Below are 18248 nucleotides of genomic sequence, written 5' to 3'. Positions count from 1 at the left end.
TATTTTAACAAATAGATAACAAAGATAGATATTTTGTATAAAACCATTTTCATATTTTATAAAAATTTAAGTATAAATTCATAATTTTAATCATGATATTGATGTATTAATAAAAATAAAAAAATTATTTGATAATAGTTGAACATTATCTCATTTTTTGCTAAACTAAGAATATATTTTTTTTAAAAAGTAAAAGTCTTGATAAATTGGTCAAACTGTCTACGTTAGGTTAAAATCACACTCAAAGTAGTCCAAATCAGGCTCGACTGTGCTTGTTTTGCGTTTACTTCGACTTAATAAAATTTTGATGCCTAAATAAATTTAATATCACTCACACTTGGGTAGGTTAAGTTAGCTTTTGAATAGTTTGTCTCATTACATAATTGGTCGGGGATTTTTAGTTATAATAAGGTCCTAAATGTAAAGGAACTCGGGGTACGTTGGAGACAGGCGTGTTAGTCTACTCTAATTTATTACTAAGCTTTCATCGCATAAAAGTGGGAATTAATACTTATTATAGCTAATTATGCTATACATAATTTACTAATAATATTATAGAAATATTTTTTTTTTTACTATTTACAAATGTAAATAAGTTTTAAACATATCATAAATAACAAAAAATAAATGAAAATTTTATCGTTTAGATTTATAAATTACTTTAAGCGTTAAATAATTTTAGGAAACGCAAACCTTAATTTTAATCTGACAACTTTTCAGAAAAACACGAATTAGTAATAAAATTATAGGGATGTTTTTAATTATACTTTATTTAAATTAAACCAAATAGTTGCAAATAAATAATTATCTATCGAAAATATTAATTTTTATAATAGTAATACTGGTTTTTAAAGATAAAAAAAACTTTCTTTTCTTGTTCTTGAGAAAGTATTTTCAGCTTTAAAGTGTAATAAAACATATACCTCTAACTATGGGATAGGAACGTTTGAACTAGTGTAAAGAATATAAGCGTAAAAGATTTAGCACTCATTATACTCGTTTTTTAATAAAATTATCAATTTTTAAATATATTTTTGGCAGTAGCTGTAGTGTTGTTAATTGGTTGGTTGTGTAAAACGACCCGGGGTTTGGGTCTAAAAAATAGACCAAATCAGTTTTGAGCACCAACCCCGAGCACAGACCCGGGGTTCAGACACGGGTCGTGTTACGATTTAATAAACATGTTGATTAAATTAAAAATAAAACCCATTGTTGAGATAAAAATTTTTTTTTTGTAAAAATAAATTCCATTTGCGCAAATGTTTAAAATCAGAAAATCAACATTAAAGTTTAAAATAAAATATAGGAAAAAGTTATTGATCAATTTTTTCAATAACTTTGGCAAAAATTAATATTTTTGTATCTAGTTTTTATTTATATATATATTGGGAATAAATAAGTTATTATCCACTTCTTGATCTAATATATATTGTGAATAACTAAGTAATTATCCACTTCTAATTCAAAAATTTTGAAAATGTCGATGGAGCACTCCAATTCTAGACCGACGAGATATAAAATCTTCAATTTACACTTTTTATAAAAAAATCAACATAAATCAACATAATTTTATTTTTAAAATGATTATTTTCTTAAAAAAAATTATCTAAGTAAATAACTAAAAAATAATAATTAATAAACAACTTCATAAATATAAAAAAACGCATCATGTGACTTTGCTATTTTTCATCACAAATTATAAATTTACAACATAATTTCTTTTTATTATTTATACATACATGACGTAACACTTCACTAGATAATTATATAATATTAATTATGGGTTACTGCCACTCTCGGGGGGTATATTATTTTTTTTTTATTTTTGTTATTTTTTTATGTTATTTTTTTATCATATTTTTTTGATATTTTTTTTATCAATTTTTTATTTTTGCCTACAAATTTAAATATTTTTGTAGTAAAATATAGGAATTATTAATTCCGCATATTTAAGTTATATTTAGGAGAATTTTGCCTATAAATTTAATTTTTTTTTGTGGTAAAATATTTAAGTTATTTTTAGGAGAATTTTGCCTACAAATTTAATTTTTTTGTGGTAAAATATTTAAATTATTTTTAGGAGTATTTTGCCTACAAATTTAATTTTTTCTTGTTGTAAAATATAGAAATTATTAATTCCGCATATTTCAGTTATTTTTAAGAGAATTTTGCCTACAAATTTAATTTTTATTTAAGATATTTAAAAAAGTTTTTTCTACAAATTTGTATTTAAGATATTTGATACCACACTGCGTGTGGTTAAAGATAATGTAATGCATGATTTGACGATAATGACTGACTCGTGGTTAGGGTATGCAAATATATTTTTCCTTATAAATCAAATGTGGTAATAATTTTAAATCTATTTATCTTAGATATAATAGGCTAGAACAAGCCAATTATTTTCATTATCGGGTCAATCATTCGCGAAATTTTGTTGATCCTAATGACAGATCCATCGACACCCAAAAAGTCGAAAGGCTGTGGTGGGACCTAAAAGCAAACTACAAAAGACATGGGGATCGCAATAATATTCATGAATATCTTCTTGAATATAGATATTTTAGAAAATATAAATTGTTAAATCGTTTTGACATTTTTATTCATTTTATAAATCACTGTATTAATTTCAATAATATATTTCAATTTAATAAATAAAATTGGGTATTTAATACTATATTTGGTGTATAAATTTTAATACTATATTTAATTGCGTACTATATTCCGATTTAACCCTTCACTAGAAAGATTAAAAATCACTTAAACTTCAAAGGTGGGGTCTATTTTATCCCTAATACAAAATTAATAAAAATTTGTAGACTTAAATAAAAAATTAAATTTGTAGGCAAAATTCTCCTAAAAATATCTTAAATATGCGGAATTAAGAATTCCTATATATTACCACAAAAAAAATTTACATTTGTAGGCAAAATTCTCCTAAAAATATCTTAAATATGCGGAATTAATAATTCCTATATTTTACCACAAAAAAAATAAAAGTTGTAGGCAAAATTCTCCTCAAAATATCTTCACAAAAAATATTAAATTTGTAGGCAAAAATAAAAAATTGATAAAAAAATATATCATAAAATAATATCATAAAAAAATAACATAAAAAAAATAACTTATAAAAAATAACAAAAAAAAATAACAAAAAAAAATAACAAAAAAAAATAAAATAAAAAAAATAAAATAAAAATAATATACCCCCCGAGAGTGGCAGTAACCTAATTATGTTTATGTATTATATTGTTTTATTTTATATTCTGTTTCAGTTAGACCTGTGCGCCGCCGGCTCACACCGGCAATTTTATTCACGCCGGAACAGCCGCCGATTGAGATCAGCGGCGTGAGCCGGTTAGCCGCCGATTTTTATATGGCGGCGGCGTGGCGTGTATAATATTTAGAATGTTGTTTAATTATATTTATATATTAAATTATTATTATTTAAATTTGAATATTAACATCAATATAATAAAACATGAATTGTATTCTATTGCTTTATATAATAGAATAGTGTATATCATTTACATTCATTCATACACCATATTCATTTCGGCTATATTAATTATTTTTATGGATTTGCCCGTTTTAAACCACCCTATATACAATTATGAAATAACAACTCTCTCTACTAATCAAAAATCAAGTTATGTGTGGAAGTACTTTGGAAATCTTATTTTGAAGAATGAGAATAAGAAAAGCACGATAATACCTGATTATATTTATTGTGAACCTTGTTTAAAATTGGGGAAAAAAGATGAGGAAGATTCGGATAAAAATAATCCATTTTCACAGTAATTTATTTTAATTTTAGACTTATATTTATATATAATTTATTTTTAGTTATGATATCAAATGTTATAGCAAAAATATAAGTACGAGTAACCTTTCTCGTCACTTAATTAATGTGCATAAAATATCAGAAAAAACTAATAATAATAAATCCATTCAAACTCTAAAAATGTTTCTAAAGCCAACGCCAACATGTAGCAAGAATATAAAAGATAAAAAATGGCTCTTAGGTTAGTATTAATGTTTATTAATATTCATTTTAAATTTTTAACTGGTTTGTTAAATTAATTTTATTAAGCTCTATTTGTTCAAAACAACTAAATTTTTTAGTTTGTTTTGTCAGCTCTTATTTTGAGAACTTTTTAATGTACAAACTTAATATATAATCTATTAAAATAATTATGTAAAACTTTAAAACAACTAAATTTTTAGTTTGTTTATTGTCAGCTCTATTTTGAGATCCAATGCATAAACTTATGTATAATTTAAATTAATAAAATAATTATGTAAAACTTTAAAACAACTAAATTTTTAGTTTGTTTATTGTCAGCTCTATTTTGAGATCTTTTTAATGTATAAACTTAATATATAATTTATTAAAATAATTATGTAAAACTTTAAAACAACTAAATTTTTAGTTTGTTTATTGTCAGCTCTATTTTGTGATCCTTTTAATGCATAATTTAAATTTATTAAAATAATTATTTAAAACTTTAAAACAACTAAATTTTTAGTTTGTTTATTGTCAGCTCTATTTTGAGATCCTTTTAATGTATAAACTTAATATATAATTTAAATTTATTAAAATAATTATGTAAAACTTTAAAACAACTAAATTTTTAGTTTGTTTATTGTCAGCTTTATTTTGAGAACTTTTTAATGTACAAACTTAATATATAATTTATTAAAATAATTATGTAAAACTTTAAAACAACTAATTTTTTAGTTTGTTAATTGTCAGCTCTATTTTGAGATCCTTTTAATGCATAAACTTAATGTATAATTTAAATTTATTAAAATAATTATGTAAAACTTTAAAACAACTAAATTTTTAGTTTGTTTATTGTCAGCTCTATTTTGAGATCTTTTTAATGAATAAACTAAAAATATATTTTATTAAATTATGTAAAACTTTATTTTGAAAGTTCAAAACTAAATTAAATTTTTTATTTGTTTCTCTTTTTTAAATATCTTTTTTCTAATAGGGCGAAATTATGTTTTGATGTGCTGCTTAGATTTATTGCCATTTGATTCTAGAAGCAATAATGGGATGACAGATTTTCTAAAGGTTTAAAATTTAAATAAAATGAATATTAAAAAATAAATTGCCTAAAAAAATAGAAATATAAGATAATTGATTCCTCATCAGAATTGTCTAATAGGACAACTATTAGTCGGGGAGCACTTGATGATGTTTATTGTTCTATAAAGGCACATGTTTTAAACCTGATTGATGCTGGTCCAAAATTCTGTTCCATTACTTTTGATTTATGGACCGATCATTTCAAGCGGCGAAATTATATTACATTTAGTCTTCATCATTTAGATGAAAATTTTGATTTAAAATATTTTACCATGGCAACCCGAAATGTGACTCAAAAGCATACTGGGGAAACCATATTATCGGAGATTGATGGTATCGAAGAGGAGTTTCATTTAAAAGCCAAAATACATGGTAACTGATGCAGGGGCAAATGTCAAAAGAAGCGTCAGATTGGGGGATTATGAGCATCATTTATGCTTAGGCCATGGACTAGATAATTTGGTTACAGTTGATGGTATAAAAAAAGTTGCCAGAATTGATAATCTCCTTAAAAAAATTAGAGAAATTATTTCAGCCCTCAGATATCGAGTAGCTGATTTGGAATGTGAAATTGAAGATGAGCATCGTAAATGTCTCCAGTCAATTTATGAGACAGGTCATATCTTGGATATTGATGATTCTGATCCATACCTTGATGACCATTTTGATAATGAAGCCGATAATAGAAATGTCATTACACCAACCAATCTATATAATACAAAAACGTTATAATTAAATTGCCCTACCCGCTGGCACAACATATTAATTATGCTAGAAAGTGTTCGTAGCGTGAACAAAAATCCTATTAATAATGTTTTGAATAAAATAGGAAAACAATGTTTAAAACTTAATAATAATGAATGGGATATGATTGACGAGCTTTATGCCGTATTAATTCCATTCCGAGAGTCGGTGGAATTTCTTTTCTCCCAAAGGGGATCGACTATAAATCTAGGGTTATTATTTCGCAGTGAAATAGAAACCCACATACAGATCAATATATCTGATTCCTCAGATATTATTTGTTGCAAAAAAAGCTTGACCATAGGTTTCCCATTACTGAACTTCAATATTTTATATTTTTATTAATAAAATTATATTTTGAACATTAGATATTAGCGACTCTCCTTGATCCCAGATTTCAAAATCTGAAAATTGTGTCAGAATATTTAAATTCAAATTCTACTACATCATTGCAATTTTTAACAAGACATTTAAAACTTTTAGAAAATGTTAAAAATGCACAAAGTAAAATCCAAGTTGAAGATAATGGGGAGACTTCCATTCCAGTTCTTATATCGCCAAAATAGCTCGTAAACATTCCATTCCAGGCAGTGATTATAACAATATAAGTAATTTAGAACAAGAATGCCATATTTTGCTAAGCCAAAATAATATCCCAGAAGAGGATGCATTAACCTTTTGGAAGAAAAAGCAACTTGAACTTCCTAGGCTTGCTAATTTAGCTAGGAAGGTTCTTTGTATACCTGCAATTAGTACACCCAGCGAAATTTTTTCCATTGCTGGATTAATACTCAATGCAAAAAGGAGTTCTTTATGTCACACCAATCTTGATAAAATTCTATTTATTCATGATAATTATAATTTAGCTAAATCTGAATTCTGATTTATTATATTTCTTACTTAATATTTTGTTTGCATTCCAAATATATATTTGTTATAATAAAAATCAATAGAATATTACTAATATGTGTTGTTTATGTGACTCTGATCTGAGTGAAAATGCAATTCCTTAGTCTATTTCTGAGAATGAGAAAATACATGAATTTAAATTGAAGTGAGACAGGAAATAATTTAAGAAATCAACTATGTTAACAATGTGTTAGAAAAAAGCGCCAAATTATAAAAAAAATGTAATACATTGATTTATAAATTAAATTTATTAAAAAAAAATTTTTAAATAAATATCGCGCCGCCGACAATTTAGTAGGCGGCGGCGAAATCGGCGCGCCGCCGAACGCCGATAAAAAATTTTAAAAAAACCGCCGCCGTCAATTGAGACATCGGCGCACAGGTCTAGTTTCAGTTTTAAACAATACAAGTTTTAACATTATAATTGAAAAAAAATCTGTTTTTTATTATTTAAAAAACAAATGAAAAAAAATAATTTTAATCAAATTTATAATTATAACTGTTCAAACGAGAGTGTTGCATAATCTGAAAAATTCCGAAGGGTTTCAGGCCGGGCCTATTTTTAAAAAAAAATCTGCTTTGGGCTAGGTGTGCCAAATATTTTTAAAAAAAATTCCGGCCAGGTCGGGTCGGGCCTTGGAATTTTTTTAAATATATCTAAATTTAACAATTTTATATTGAATTTTTCAAGATTGAACTTGATTTGGATATTTAGAATACTTTTAGATATTCGTTTATATTTATAAGGGGGGGGATTATAAAAAAGCATCTTTTCTCCTGTCCAGAATATATAAAATCAATTTAAATTTTTTATAAGTTAAATTATCTGAAATTTTTATTTTAACATTTTTTAAAAACTTCTAGTTAGTAAAAAATGTGTTATTTTAATTAATTTTTAAAAACAAAATATTTTTATCTTAAAAATGGGTTTTATTTTTAATTTAATCAATATGTTCAATAAATCGTCATTCGGGTCTGAACCCCGGGTCGGCCTGAGCACATAAAAGGGTCGTAAATTTTACGACCAAGCAAATTAACAACACTAAGTAGTGGGTCCTGAAATTTGTTTTATACCTAAAACAAAGAAGTCATTTTGAAAATAATTTAAAATATTTTTAGAGCTCCATGAAATTGTAAATGCTAGTGACTTCCCTTATTTGTGGGTAAGGCTTTTGTAATTTCAGCAGGACTTCTTCATTATCCTAGGTGTTTAGCAAATTTTTAAATTAAACATAAATAAAACTACCTTGTGAATTTCGTCATTTTGAATTAAACTTAATTTCCATTCATTTTTGCAGATTTTTCATATAAATTATAAAATACACAAAAATTCACTGTCCGAAATTCTTGTCGTACTCACGTGATTAAATTAGAATCGAATCCTTCAAAATTAAAAAACGTGCAATTAATTTGTTTCAAAAAATTCCCTAATGGCCTACACGTTTTAATAGTAATTAAAATATACTATATAATTTTTTTTCTTTAGTCAAACCTAAATTATTATTTTTATATTTATTTTGCAATCATGAAAAGGAGGCGCGTATTTTAGTCATGTAAAAAAATTATTTTTTAAAATTTTCACTATGTTTCCTTTTTTTAAAAAATATTTTTTAAAATAAAAAAAACATTTTTTAACTCATCTTATAAAGCTAAATACGATTCTATATTAATAAAATTTAAATTAAGCTTCTTTGATAGGGGGCGCGTAGTTTTCGGGGAGGGGGGCATGTTATGCTTTATTAGGAGGAATATAAATTATAATATGAATGAAATATTTATATTTTTATAATAAAAATTATTTAATCCTAATATAATATTTAATAATGATTAAATGGAAAATAAATGATTACAATCTGAAATATTTTCAAAATGGTTTCCTTCACCTTTTATATAAAATAAATAAAATTATAAATTTTATTAAATATTATCCTAATATAAAATATGTCATATAGGGCCCTTACAAAAATATTAATATATTTTATATATGTAAAAAAGGGGATATAACTATTAAAGACATAAGTTTTTACATCTATTTTTTTGTGTGTATCATAAATATAATTCTTAACTACCTTTCCCATCTCGAATATTAGCATAAATTACGCCAACCATTGCCTGAGAATAATATGAGAATTTTAAACCCCAGTGATCTCTACAATAATTGCCCTAAATTATATAAAGAAGAATAAAATGAAATTTTATATTAATATGTTTTACCTATAAGTCCCATCACCTTCAATTTGCTCCAAGATGGTGGGTTCACTACCACCAACTGTTTCCCCAAAGTTTGGGAGGCTTGACCATATATTTTGGCATGATATTTTTTCCATGCCTTTGTTCTAGGAAGAAGATATGTAGGGATATTTCCTAATTTATTTATTCTCAAAATATCATCATTTAATTAAAATAAATCAAATACATAATGTAATATAAATTGGCAATTAATAATTTTCTCAAACCATGCTTTAGTAAAATTATTATATTTATTTATATATTGAGATCCAATCAAATTAATAATGAGAAAAAATTTTTTATTTTTATATTTCAAATAGAAATTCTAATATTTTAATATGAAAAAAATATTTATTCACCAATAGCATTTTAAAGTATTTGACCGTATTTGCCCAGGTCAAATACTCTTTCGGTCAATTGACCGATTTGCCAACCCTGCCTAGAGGCATCCACGACTTAAAGTTCTTGCCCTGGTTCTAAAAATTTTTTAGCTCGGAAAATTTTTTAAAAAAACACCGAGCCAGACCGGGGTTGCAGGTCTCTGACATAAATAAATTAAATAAACAAGCATTGTTTATATTTTAAATTTTTTATAAAATATTATAATTTGTTATTTAAATCAAAAATGAATATATTTTAATAAATGAAAATTTTATTTTGTAAAAAATGCTTAAGGAAGGCCAAGGTTATATTGTCCATAAAGAATTTAAGTGCTATAAAAAAGAGATTGGCAAATTCTCAAAGTAGAAATTAATATTTATGAAAAAAATATTTTAGTTTTTTATTTATAAAATTTTAAAAAAATGAAAATTGTGGCATAGTGCATTTTTATTTTAAGTATATTTATATTGTATAAAAATATTAATCCTAACTCCTAAGTAAATAAATGGTCAAATTTACCAGGTTAATTTATAATTATTTATAACACCCGGAAGAACTTGTCACTTAAAACCATATAATTTACAAAAAAAGTCAATCTATTGTCGTTCGTGCTTCTAGACAATCCAGTGGCTTCTAATCTAATGTTTCTATAAATTAAAAATTTTTTTCTATTCAAAATAATTCCTGCTTTAAAATGGCTAATAAATACCCCGCCAAACCTGCCAATGTTCTTATCAATTAAATAAAATTTGATTTCAAGATATTAAATTACAAAAAAAGATGTCAATATTTTTTATACATGATAAAATTGAGATTAGTTTATCATTTATAATTGATATTTAGTGGTATTGAACTAATAATATAGCCTATTCAGATATTTCCCCAAGGGGAATTAAAATAGGCACATTAGATCAAAAAAGCTGTAATAGATGCTTTTTGCAGTTTCTTTTTTCCTGTAACACCTTAGAAATAATTCGATTTAGCAAATTTCCTCTATTTGGATATCTGAACTTTTCATAAACACTAGAAAGTTACCGAATCATATTTATTAATAGATAAATTAAATGAATCTTTTTTGATTGATAAAATTATCTTATATCCATTATTGTTTACTGTTTTAAACAAAATAAAAATAAACTTAACATTTTTGTGAGATAAAATTTAATACAAAAAAAATATTTAAATATTAACTTTTTGCTAATATTTAAAATATAATATAATCTATTTGAAATATTATATTTTTTGAAAGATTATTGCTAAGAGGGTGGGGGGGGGGGGTAATTTTTTCCTCTCTGGTTACGCGCACGTTATAAGTAAAGTATGATCTTTACCTAATAATATTTATAAAACGATATACTTGTTTAAAAATATGCAGAAAAAACAAACGCTATTACGCACTTTTTGACTCCATAAAATTTGTCTTGATTTTAAAATCAATAAATAATATTTTTATTTTGCTGTTTATAATTTAATACGTGATGAGTTTAAAAATTACTTAACCCACCCGCTCGTTCGTTTTATAAAATTATTTTACTCTCCCGCTCCATGGATGGGCTGGCGTGGGCTAAAAACCCGCTCGTTTCAGCAAAAAATTCAAAAAAGCTTAAAAATAACGATTCTGACAATTGCCACTTTACTATTACAGTACATCTTCAAAGAAATTTTAATTTAACAAGTTTACACTTTATATTTTTACCCATTTGCTTCAAAAAAGTTTAAAGATAACGATTATAACAATTGTCATTTTTCTATTTAATCTTCCCTTCAATTTAACATGCTTATAATTTTTTTTTTTTAAAGTTTATAAATAACGATTATGACGATTGTCATTTTTCTATGGTTTATCTTCATTGAAATCCCAATTTAACATATTTATTATTTATATTTTTACCCCGACTATACCGTGATTCAAGTACGACTCAAAAATTCGATTTAGTCAACTAAATAGGTCAACTAAGCCGACTAAATCGATCGATTAAGCCGTCTAAATGAATAAACTTGTTGACCAATTTAGTCGCTCGAGTTTTCAATTTTTTTACTATGATTTTTAGTAATCTTTTAGCCGACAACATTACTAATTGCTAATAATGACTATTATATTTTGAAACATTCATTTTTATGATCATATTAATTGAATAATATTTTTTTAAAGTTTTTATTTTCTTTAAACCTTAATAAATTTATTTTGCTATCCTGTCCTATGTATTTCTTCGATTTCTTATTTTATAAAACGCGCAAATGAAACTAAGGCTTTATTAACATATTAATCATTGGATTCATTAGCTAAACCTAGATCCTTATTGGCGAAATTGATATATGGTTTGCGCTAGTCTGAAGTCTATAATATGTAAAGATTCATCAATCAGTTTTGCCATTCTTTCCAAGAGTTATAAGCTATTAGACTGTCTTCATTGAATAGTAATTCAAAAATAAATTGCATCTAAGTGAAATAAGGGATTTCTCTAATTCAAAATATTTGGATTCTTATGATCTTTATAGATATTTTTTTTTATTTTTTCTGTAAATTATTAGTTCAAAATTAACTAGGAATCTGAATTTAATATTGAGACTGAAGTTTGCCAAACTTTTCCTACACTAATTCGGTAGTTTAAGCCAATATGCAATTAACTACAATACATATAGATTAGTGCTATAGCATATATTATTTTTTTCCCTTAATTACTTATAATTAAAACTACTTTAATTTTACTGAATTCCTAAAATATGATTATGCTAAGTAAAAATTTTAATTTTTCAGAATTGAATTTCTTAGAAAATATAATATATTGCTCAGGAAATATTTACTATTTATCTTTTAAGTGCATAAGCAAGATTTTTTGAGTTTTAAAATTAATCATTATTCCGTGTCTTTATAACTAGGAAAATTGAATAAAATAATTTTGAGAAATTTTAAAAATTACTTAGCAAAATTTTCTATGATTTTTAAAAAATCTGAGAAAATTATCAAAAATTCTTAGCTTTTAGTATTTTTTATTTCGTGGTGAATTTATTAGGGTAAAAATCTGAACCAAATACCTACTCCGTACTTAGAACCATGCATGAGAAGAGCCCAGAAAGATATTGGTTAATTTATTATTTATCTTATCAGATGAAGGTCATATGCTTACAAATACGTAACAAAAGATCCATAAAACATTTAACGTTTATAATCTAAGGAAATATTGTTAGTAAATTAATATTCAATATCTTGTTATCCTTTAAATAATTTCCTTCACAATATATTTATTGTTTTGAGGTAATGCGCTCGCAATAATGACTGCAAGCAAACACATCCGCGGTAAAAAATTCGCCATAAAAGTTTTGCTAAAATGTATTGGCGGTTAAGGTTTCGCGGAAATAAATTTACGATAATGGTTTCGTGATATTGTCTTCGCAATAAATTTTTCCATCCGCGGTAAAAAATTCGCCATAAAAGTTTCACTAAAATGTATTGGCGGTTAAGGTTTCGCGGAAATAAATTTACGATAATGGTTTCGTGATATTGTCTTCGCAATAATTTTTTTGCGAAAAAAATTTCCGGAATGGGTTTTGCGATTATAAAATTCCTTCGCGATAAAAGTTTCGTTGAATTGACCTGATGTTCTCAGTGACATATCATTATAAACATTATTATTAGTTTTCTCATAATTTAAAATATTTGGTGAATCATTCATTAATGTATTATATCATTAAGAATTATATAGTAATAAATGGCCAAATTTCACATGATTTGAAATCATTTTGAACTGTAGCTGGAACACATGCTTTAGGCAAAATATCCTTGACTAACTATGTCATAAATTATAAAATGTTCCAAAGAGCCATTGTAATTTATGGGTGCAATGTGGTTGGAGAGTTAATAATATTATCCATTGTTCTAAGCAAAGGTGTTTTGGGCTTTCATGGCTAAAACAGCAGGCTTATGGAAAGTTGTTAAATCAAAAATAATTCGTATAATAATAGCAAATAATTCATATAATAAAGCATAGTCTTAACGTATAAATTAATTATATGCATATTATCTGTCATAAATTATTTCAATCATTTAATTTTATAAAGAACATATGATTACAAAATATTAATGACCCTTCTATAATATTATAGAGATTATATTTGTATATATATTCATTAATTTGATGAGTAATTCTGATATTTTAATAAATATTCCTACCTTATATGCCTTATTTATACACTTTTGAAACTATATATAAAAAAAATTAGCTAAAAATCTTCTGAAAGTTTTAATTAAAAAAGATTTTGGACTAATATTAAATAAAGAAATTCATAAATAGGTGAAAGGCATCAAAAAATATAAGATATCAGGTTTGATAATACTTTAAATTTTTTTTTAAAATCAAAATTCAATTAATGTTCTGTTCCATTATACCTTATGAAAAATCATTTTCATATAAATTATAAATATGTATATATTGTAAAATATCAAATGTATAAAAAAAAATATCATTTTAATACAATAAGACATAATTTTATTTTAACAAATATATTTATTTTGACTTTAATGCAATACCATTTATTATAACATTATTAAGACAATCTTCTAATTTAAGAGTATTGTTGACTAATTGACGACAATTATCATTGAGCTCCTATATTGATTTTAAAAAAAAATGATATTTGTAATTTTTAACTTTTATTTGTCCAATCGATAATTGCGTTTTCATACTTAAAGCTTGTAGTTGTTTTAATTTTAAATAAAAAAATCTTTTAAGAATAGATTGAATTTCGGTTCGAAGATGACAAAATTTATTTTCAATTTTCATTAAAAAATTATAGTGTAGCACAAGGAAATTTCCATTTACAACAGCTGTTTTATCAAAATTTCTATTAGTCTATTTATTATCACATAACTTGTCAAATTTAACAGGTTAAAATGATTACATTTAATTATAAACATTTTTAATATATTTTAACCCGGTCCGTGCAGACATAAAAGAGGGGAGCGGTAAATTACTCTAATCTGGGTTGAGTTACTATTTAATTAAGATTTCGTATCGGTTTTCAAAATTTCCTTGACTCAGCGAAAGAGTTTGCGCGGGAATTGAAAATAAGTTTAGAAAAGCAAGGCTTTCCTTCAATAACATTAATTCGTAAATGGAAAGTTCAAAAACAATATGAAGGAGATGACACGCCTATACATGATCCTCAAAAAATATGAGATTGAATTTTTAAATCTATTTCCATATCAATTTATAAATGCGCCTGAAAAAAAGCTAAAGAGAAAATTTTGACAATTAAATATTACAGATCAAGATATATTAGAATGCCATATTAGTCCGCAAGATCTACTAATTGAATTAAAGATTTTAGTGAATATATTAAGCAATTCTCAATTCCATTGAAAATTTTAAGCTATATTAATACTAATAGGTTAAATGAAGCCTTGCCAAACATATCATTTTATTAAAAAATTTTTACTATTGTGTAACTTATAAAATTTAATAAATAACATTAACCTTTACTCAATGTTTTTTTCATCTGAAAAATTTATCAAGGAATCCCTCTGACTATATTTCAAAAAATAAATATAATTTATTTAATTAATTTTGCCATAATAACATATGATACATAAACTATATCATGAAAATAATGTTACAATTGCAATACAAAATAATGGAAATATTACAAAACTAGTATGAAATATAGTAAAGCATTTTTTTTACATTATATTACATTTCTTGTTTCTTTTTTTCATAAAATTTATCTGGCATTTCTTATTACTACTTATATTTAGTGTTGTTAAAGTTTCTCTTCAAAGGTAACTAGTTACATTAAAAGTTATAGTTACACAAATTTAATTGTTACCTTAATTTTTCAAAGTGTTAATTATGTGACTTACTTATGCACTTAACAAAAGTAGATTTTAGAAAAAAAATGCCAATAAACTATTTATTTTATATATCTATTCAATCCCAGAAATCAGCCTGAAAAATAATTGGAAAAAATCTGCAGGAAGAAAAAATTGGGGAAAAAAATCTCTAGGAATAAAAATATTGTGAAAATAATTTTATAATAAAAATCGATATATATTTAAAATTTAAATCAATTACTTAAGGTAAGATTTAAGGTTAATAATTAATTATACATGTCTGTTTTTATAAATTTTGAAATCAGCACGATTCAGGCATAAACGGTCCGTCATGAATTTGATAACGGTGTTTTAGGTCGACTGGTATAATTATCTACCCGGCCCCTCGCAAGTAATATTTTTTTTGTGAAGAGAAAATCATAAATTTTAATTATATAAGGTTTAAATAAAAATTTTGAGTTGGCCTTTAAATATATTTTGCACAAATAGTACGGCCCAAAAAATGGTTAGCATAGGTTATACAATGCGGCTCAAATGTTTTAGCCCAACTTGCTGGCAAAGATTTTGAAGTAGGCTCAGGCGAGCAGATTTCTGATGTCTATTATCTCTAGATGAAATTAATTAAAATTTCCTTAAAAAATTTATGAAATTTAATATCTTCAAAATTGAGGTTTGAATACCTTTCTCCAAGGTGTTCATAAAATAAAATTACTAATAGCGTTGTCCTTCCTAATTCCGGAATTCTAATGGTTATTTCATTTTAACAAAATTCAGTTATATTTTTTTAATTGCTCTCGGTCGATTAAAAGAAATGTTAAATTTTTGAAATTTATATAATTCTCTAGAATTATGTTTTGGGCATGCTTATATTTTTATATAAAATAGTTTATTTATATATTTTCATTAAAGTTTCGATGTGAATTTAATTTTTTGGACACAATAAAAAATTTATAAATTTTTATGGCCTCTTTTTTCTAGCGGTCTCAAATATTGGCACTTTTCGCACTATGGATAAAATGCCTACTTGGCTTTATGGCCAGTGCACCACATGAATGGAAGCCATCTATCGGTCTTAGACTAAACCCCATTGACGGGTCAGTACTAATATATTAAATTTGTATTCTTCATACATTTTATAATGTCTTATGATAATATTTATAAAGTAGATTTCTTTCCAGTGATCTTTATCAAATAAGTGTATTGAAAAGGAAAAGTTATTTATAATTTTAAAGAAAAACAGTTAATTTGAATATAAAATTTTCAAGGATAGTTTAAATTGTAAAGGTAATTGAAAGGATTAAATTGTAAGGAGATTAAATGAATCATATGAAATGATTATTGATGGTATAAATTTTAGTAGTATAGATAGTGAAATCGAAAATGTAATTCAAGAAAAAGAAAAGAGAAAGTTTTATCATTTTTACATTATATTTTTACGTTTTCGTTTTATTTATGTTATTTTAGAATAATTTTGATCAACTATATATTTAATTTGTCGTGTTCAATTCTTGATTTTAATAATTAGTAATTGAATTAAATAATCTTAAGTTAAGTTATTATTGTTAAACTCTGCGTTAGACATATTAAAGATGTCTTAACGTAGTTTATTAACAAATTAAGACAGTTCGTTTTTTGAAAAAAAAATGGTGAACGGCGTTCCTTTTATTTTTGACGAACTTTGAACATGAACGCGTTCCCTTTTTATGACGAACGCGCTCGAATTTAACGTTCGTTCAATTTTAAAAACATCTTTTATTTTTATTTATTTGAAAAATGTAATATTTATCCTAATTTTATAAGAAAAAATTATTATATTACAATCAACTGTTTTTCCTTTTCACATTTCATTTTTTTTAACACACCATTATTATAGTTTATTAATTTGAATATTATTGTTTATATTTTAATTTAATAGATTAGCATAAGCATAGATTATTATTTCAATCATTATCTGATTCTGAAAATTCAAAATCAGATGAATTAACATTACCATGGCCCAAATATGATAAATATTTTACAGTAACATCCTTTAGAAACTAATTCAATACTTACCAAATGTAAAATGTGTCCAAAAAGTATTATATCAGTTTCAAAATTTTTAAGTTCCAATTTAAAAAGACATTTGATTGTAATATTAATTATTTTATTTTATATAATATAACTAAGTAAAATTATTAAACTTGAAGAAAAAATGCATTTAAGGTTGTTTCACCCTAACAATAATGATAGTTATTTAAAATTAAAAAAATTAATGGCGTAAATTATGTCAACTATTGATAGGCGCATTATTCAATGGGATCAGTGGCGTAGCTAGGAATTTTCCTTAGAGGGGGTCCATACTTATAAAAGCCTGGGAAGCGAAGCCCCCCAGGCCCCCTTTAACGGGCCTTCGGCCCTTTTGCCCGGCCTTAGGAGGGTTTATTTTATAACCATATCTTCGATAATATATATTACATATATTTTTTAAATGCATCAATAATATGTTATTATAATTTAGTAGATTATTATCATTGACTTTTTAATAATACTATCCAGAATAATTTCAATAGTAAAATAATATCCTTCCACAAACATCAAAACCAGAAAAATATAAATATTAATGGTATTTATTTGATATAAAGTCACTTTTAAGTCTTTTTGAACGTATAATCTAAAAATAATTTTTGCTCTGGGAGGGGTCCAAACCCGAAAACCACCCCCGTAGCTACGCCACTGAATGGGATCAATAAAAAGTACTAAACCTATAATTATCAAATTAATTACATATATTTTTTTTTTAAATTTAAATATATATATTAAGATCAATATGTTCTTTCTGCAATTATACATCCAATATTCAAGCTTCAATAGCCATGGATAAAACTTCCACACGAACCTATAAAAAATAAACTTATAGCACTATTGAAAAAATGCATTGAAAACCCTAGAAATGATAATGCAAGAACTTCTAATTTCGAGATATCCTATTTTGAAATCAGATAAAAATTTTGAAAACAATTGTTATTAAAATTTAATAAGAAATTTTTTTTATAAATAATAATATTATTTTATTCGCTATAT

The 18248-nt window shown here is 24.8% G+C and overlaps 1 protein-coding gene across 1 annotated transcript in view; it reads right to left on the bottom strand.

The window, feature by feature from the left end:
- The window catches only part of LOC135926071 (collagen alpha-1(IV) chain-like), a 74130-nt gene extending 65284 nt beyond the window's left edge, over positions 1-8846 (bottom strand). The window contains exon 1 of the mRNA XM_065461737.1: positions 8821-8846. The gene's annotated coding sequence lies outside the window, so the exon portion shown is untranslated. The remainder of the gene's footprint in view (positions 1-8820) is intronic.
- Positions 8847-18248: the final 9402 nt, after the last annotated feature.

The sequence above is a fragment of the Gordionus sp. m RMFG-2023 genome, chromosome 3, assembly GCF_954871325.1.
Source record: "Gordionus sp. m RMFG-2023 chromosome 3, tfGorSpeb1-WG-v2, whole genome shotgun sequence".
Lineage (NCBI taxonomy): Eukaryota > Metazoa > Nematomorpha > Gordioida > Chordodea > Parachordodidae > Gordionus > Gordionus sp. m RMFG-2023.
Note: the sequence above shows the minus strand (reverse complement) of the source record. Positions and strands in the feature narration are given on the sequence as shown.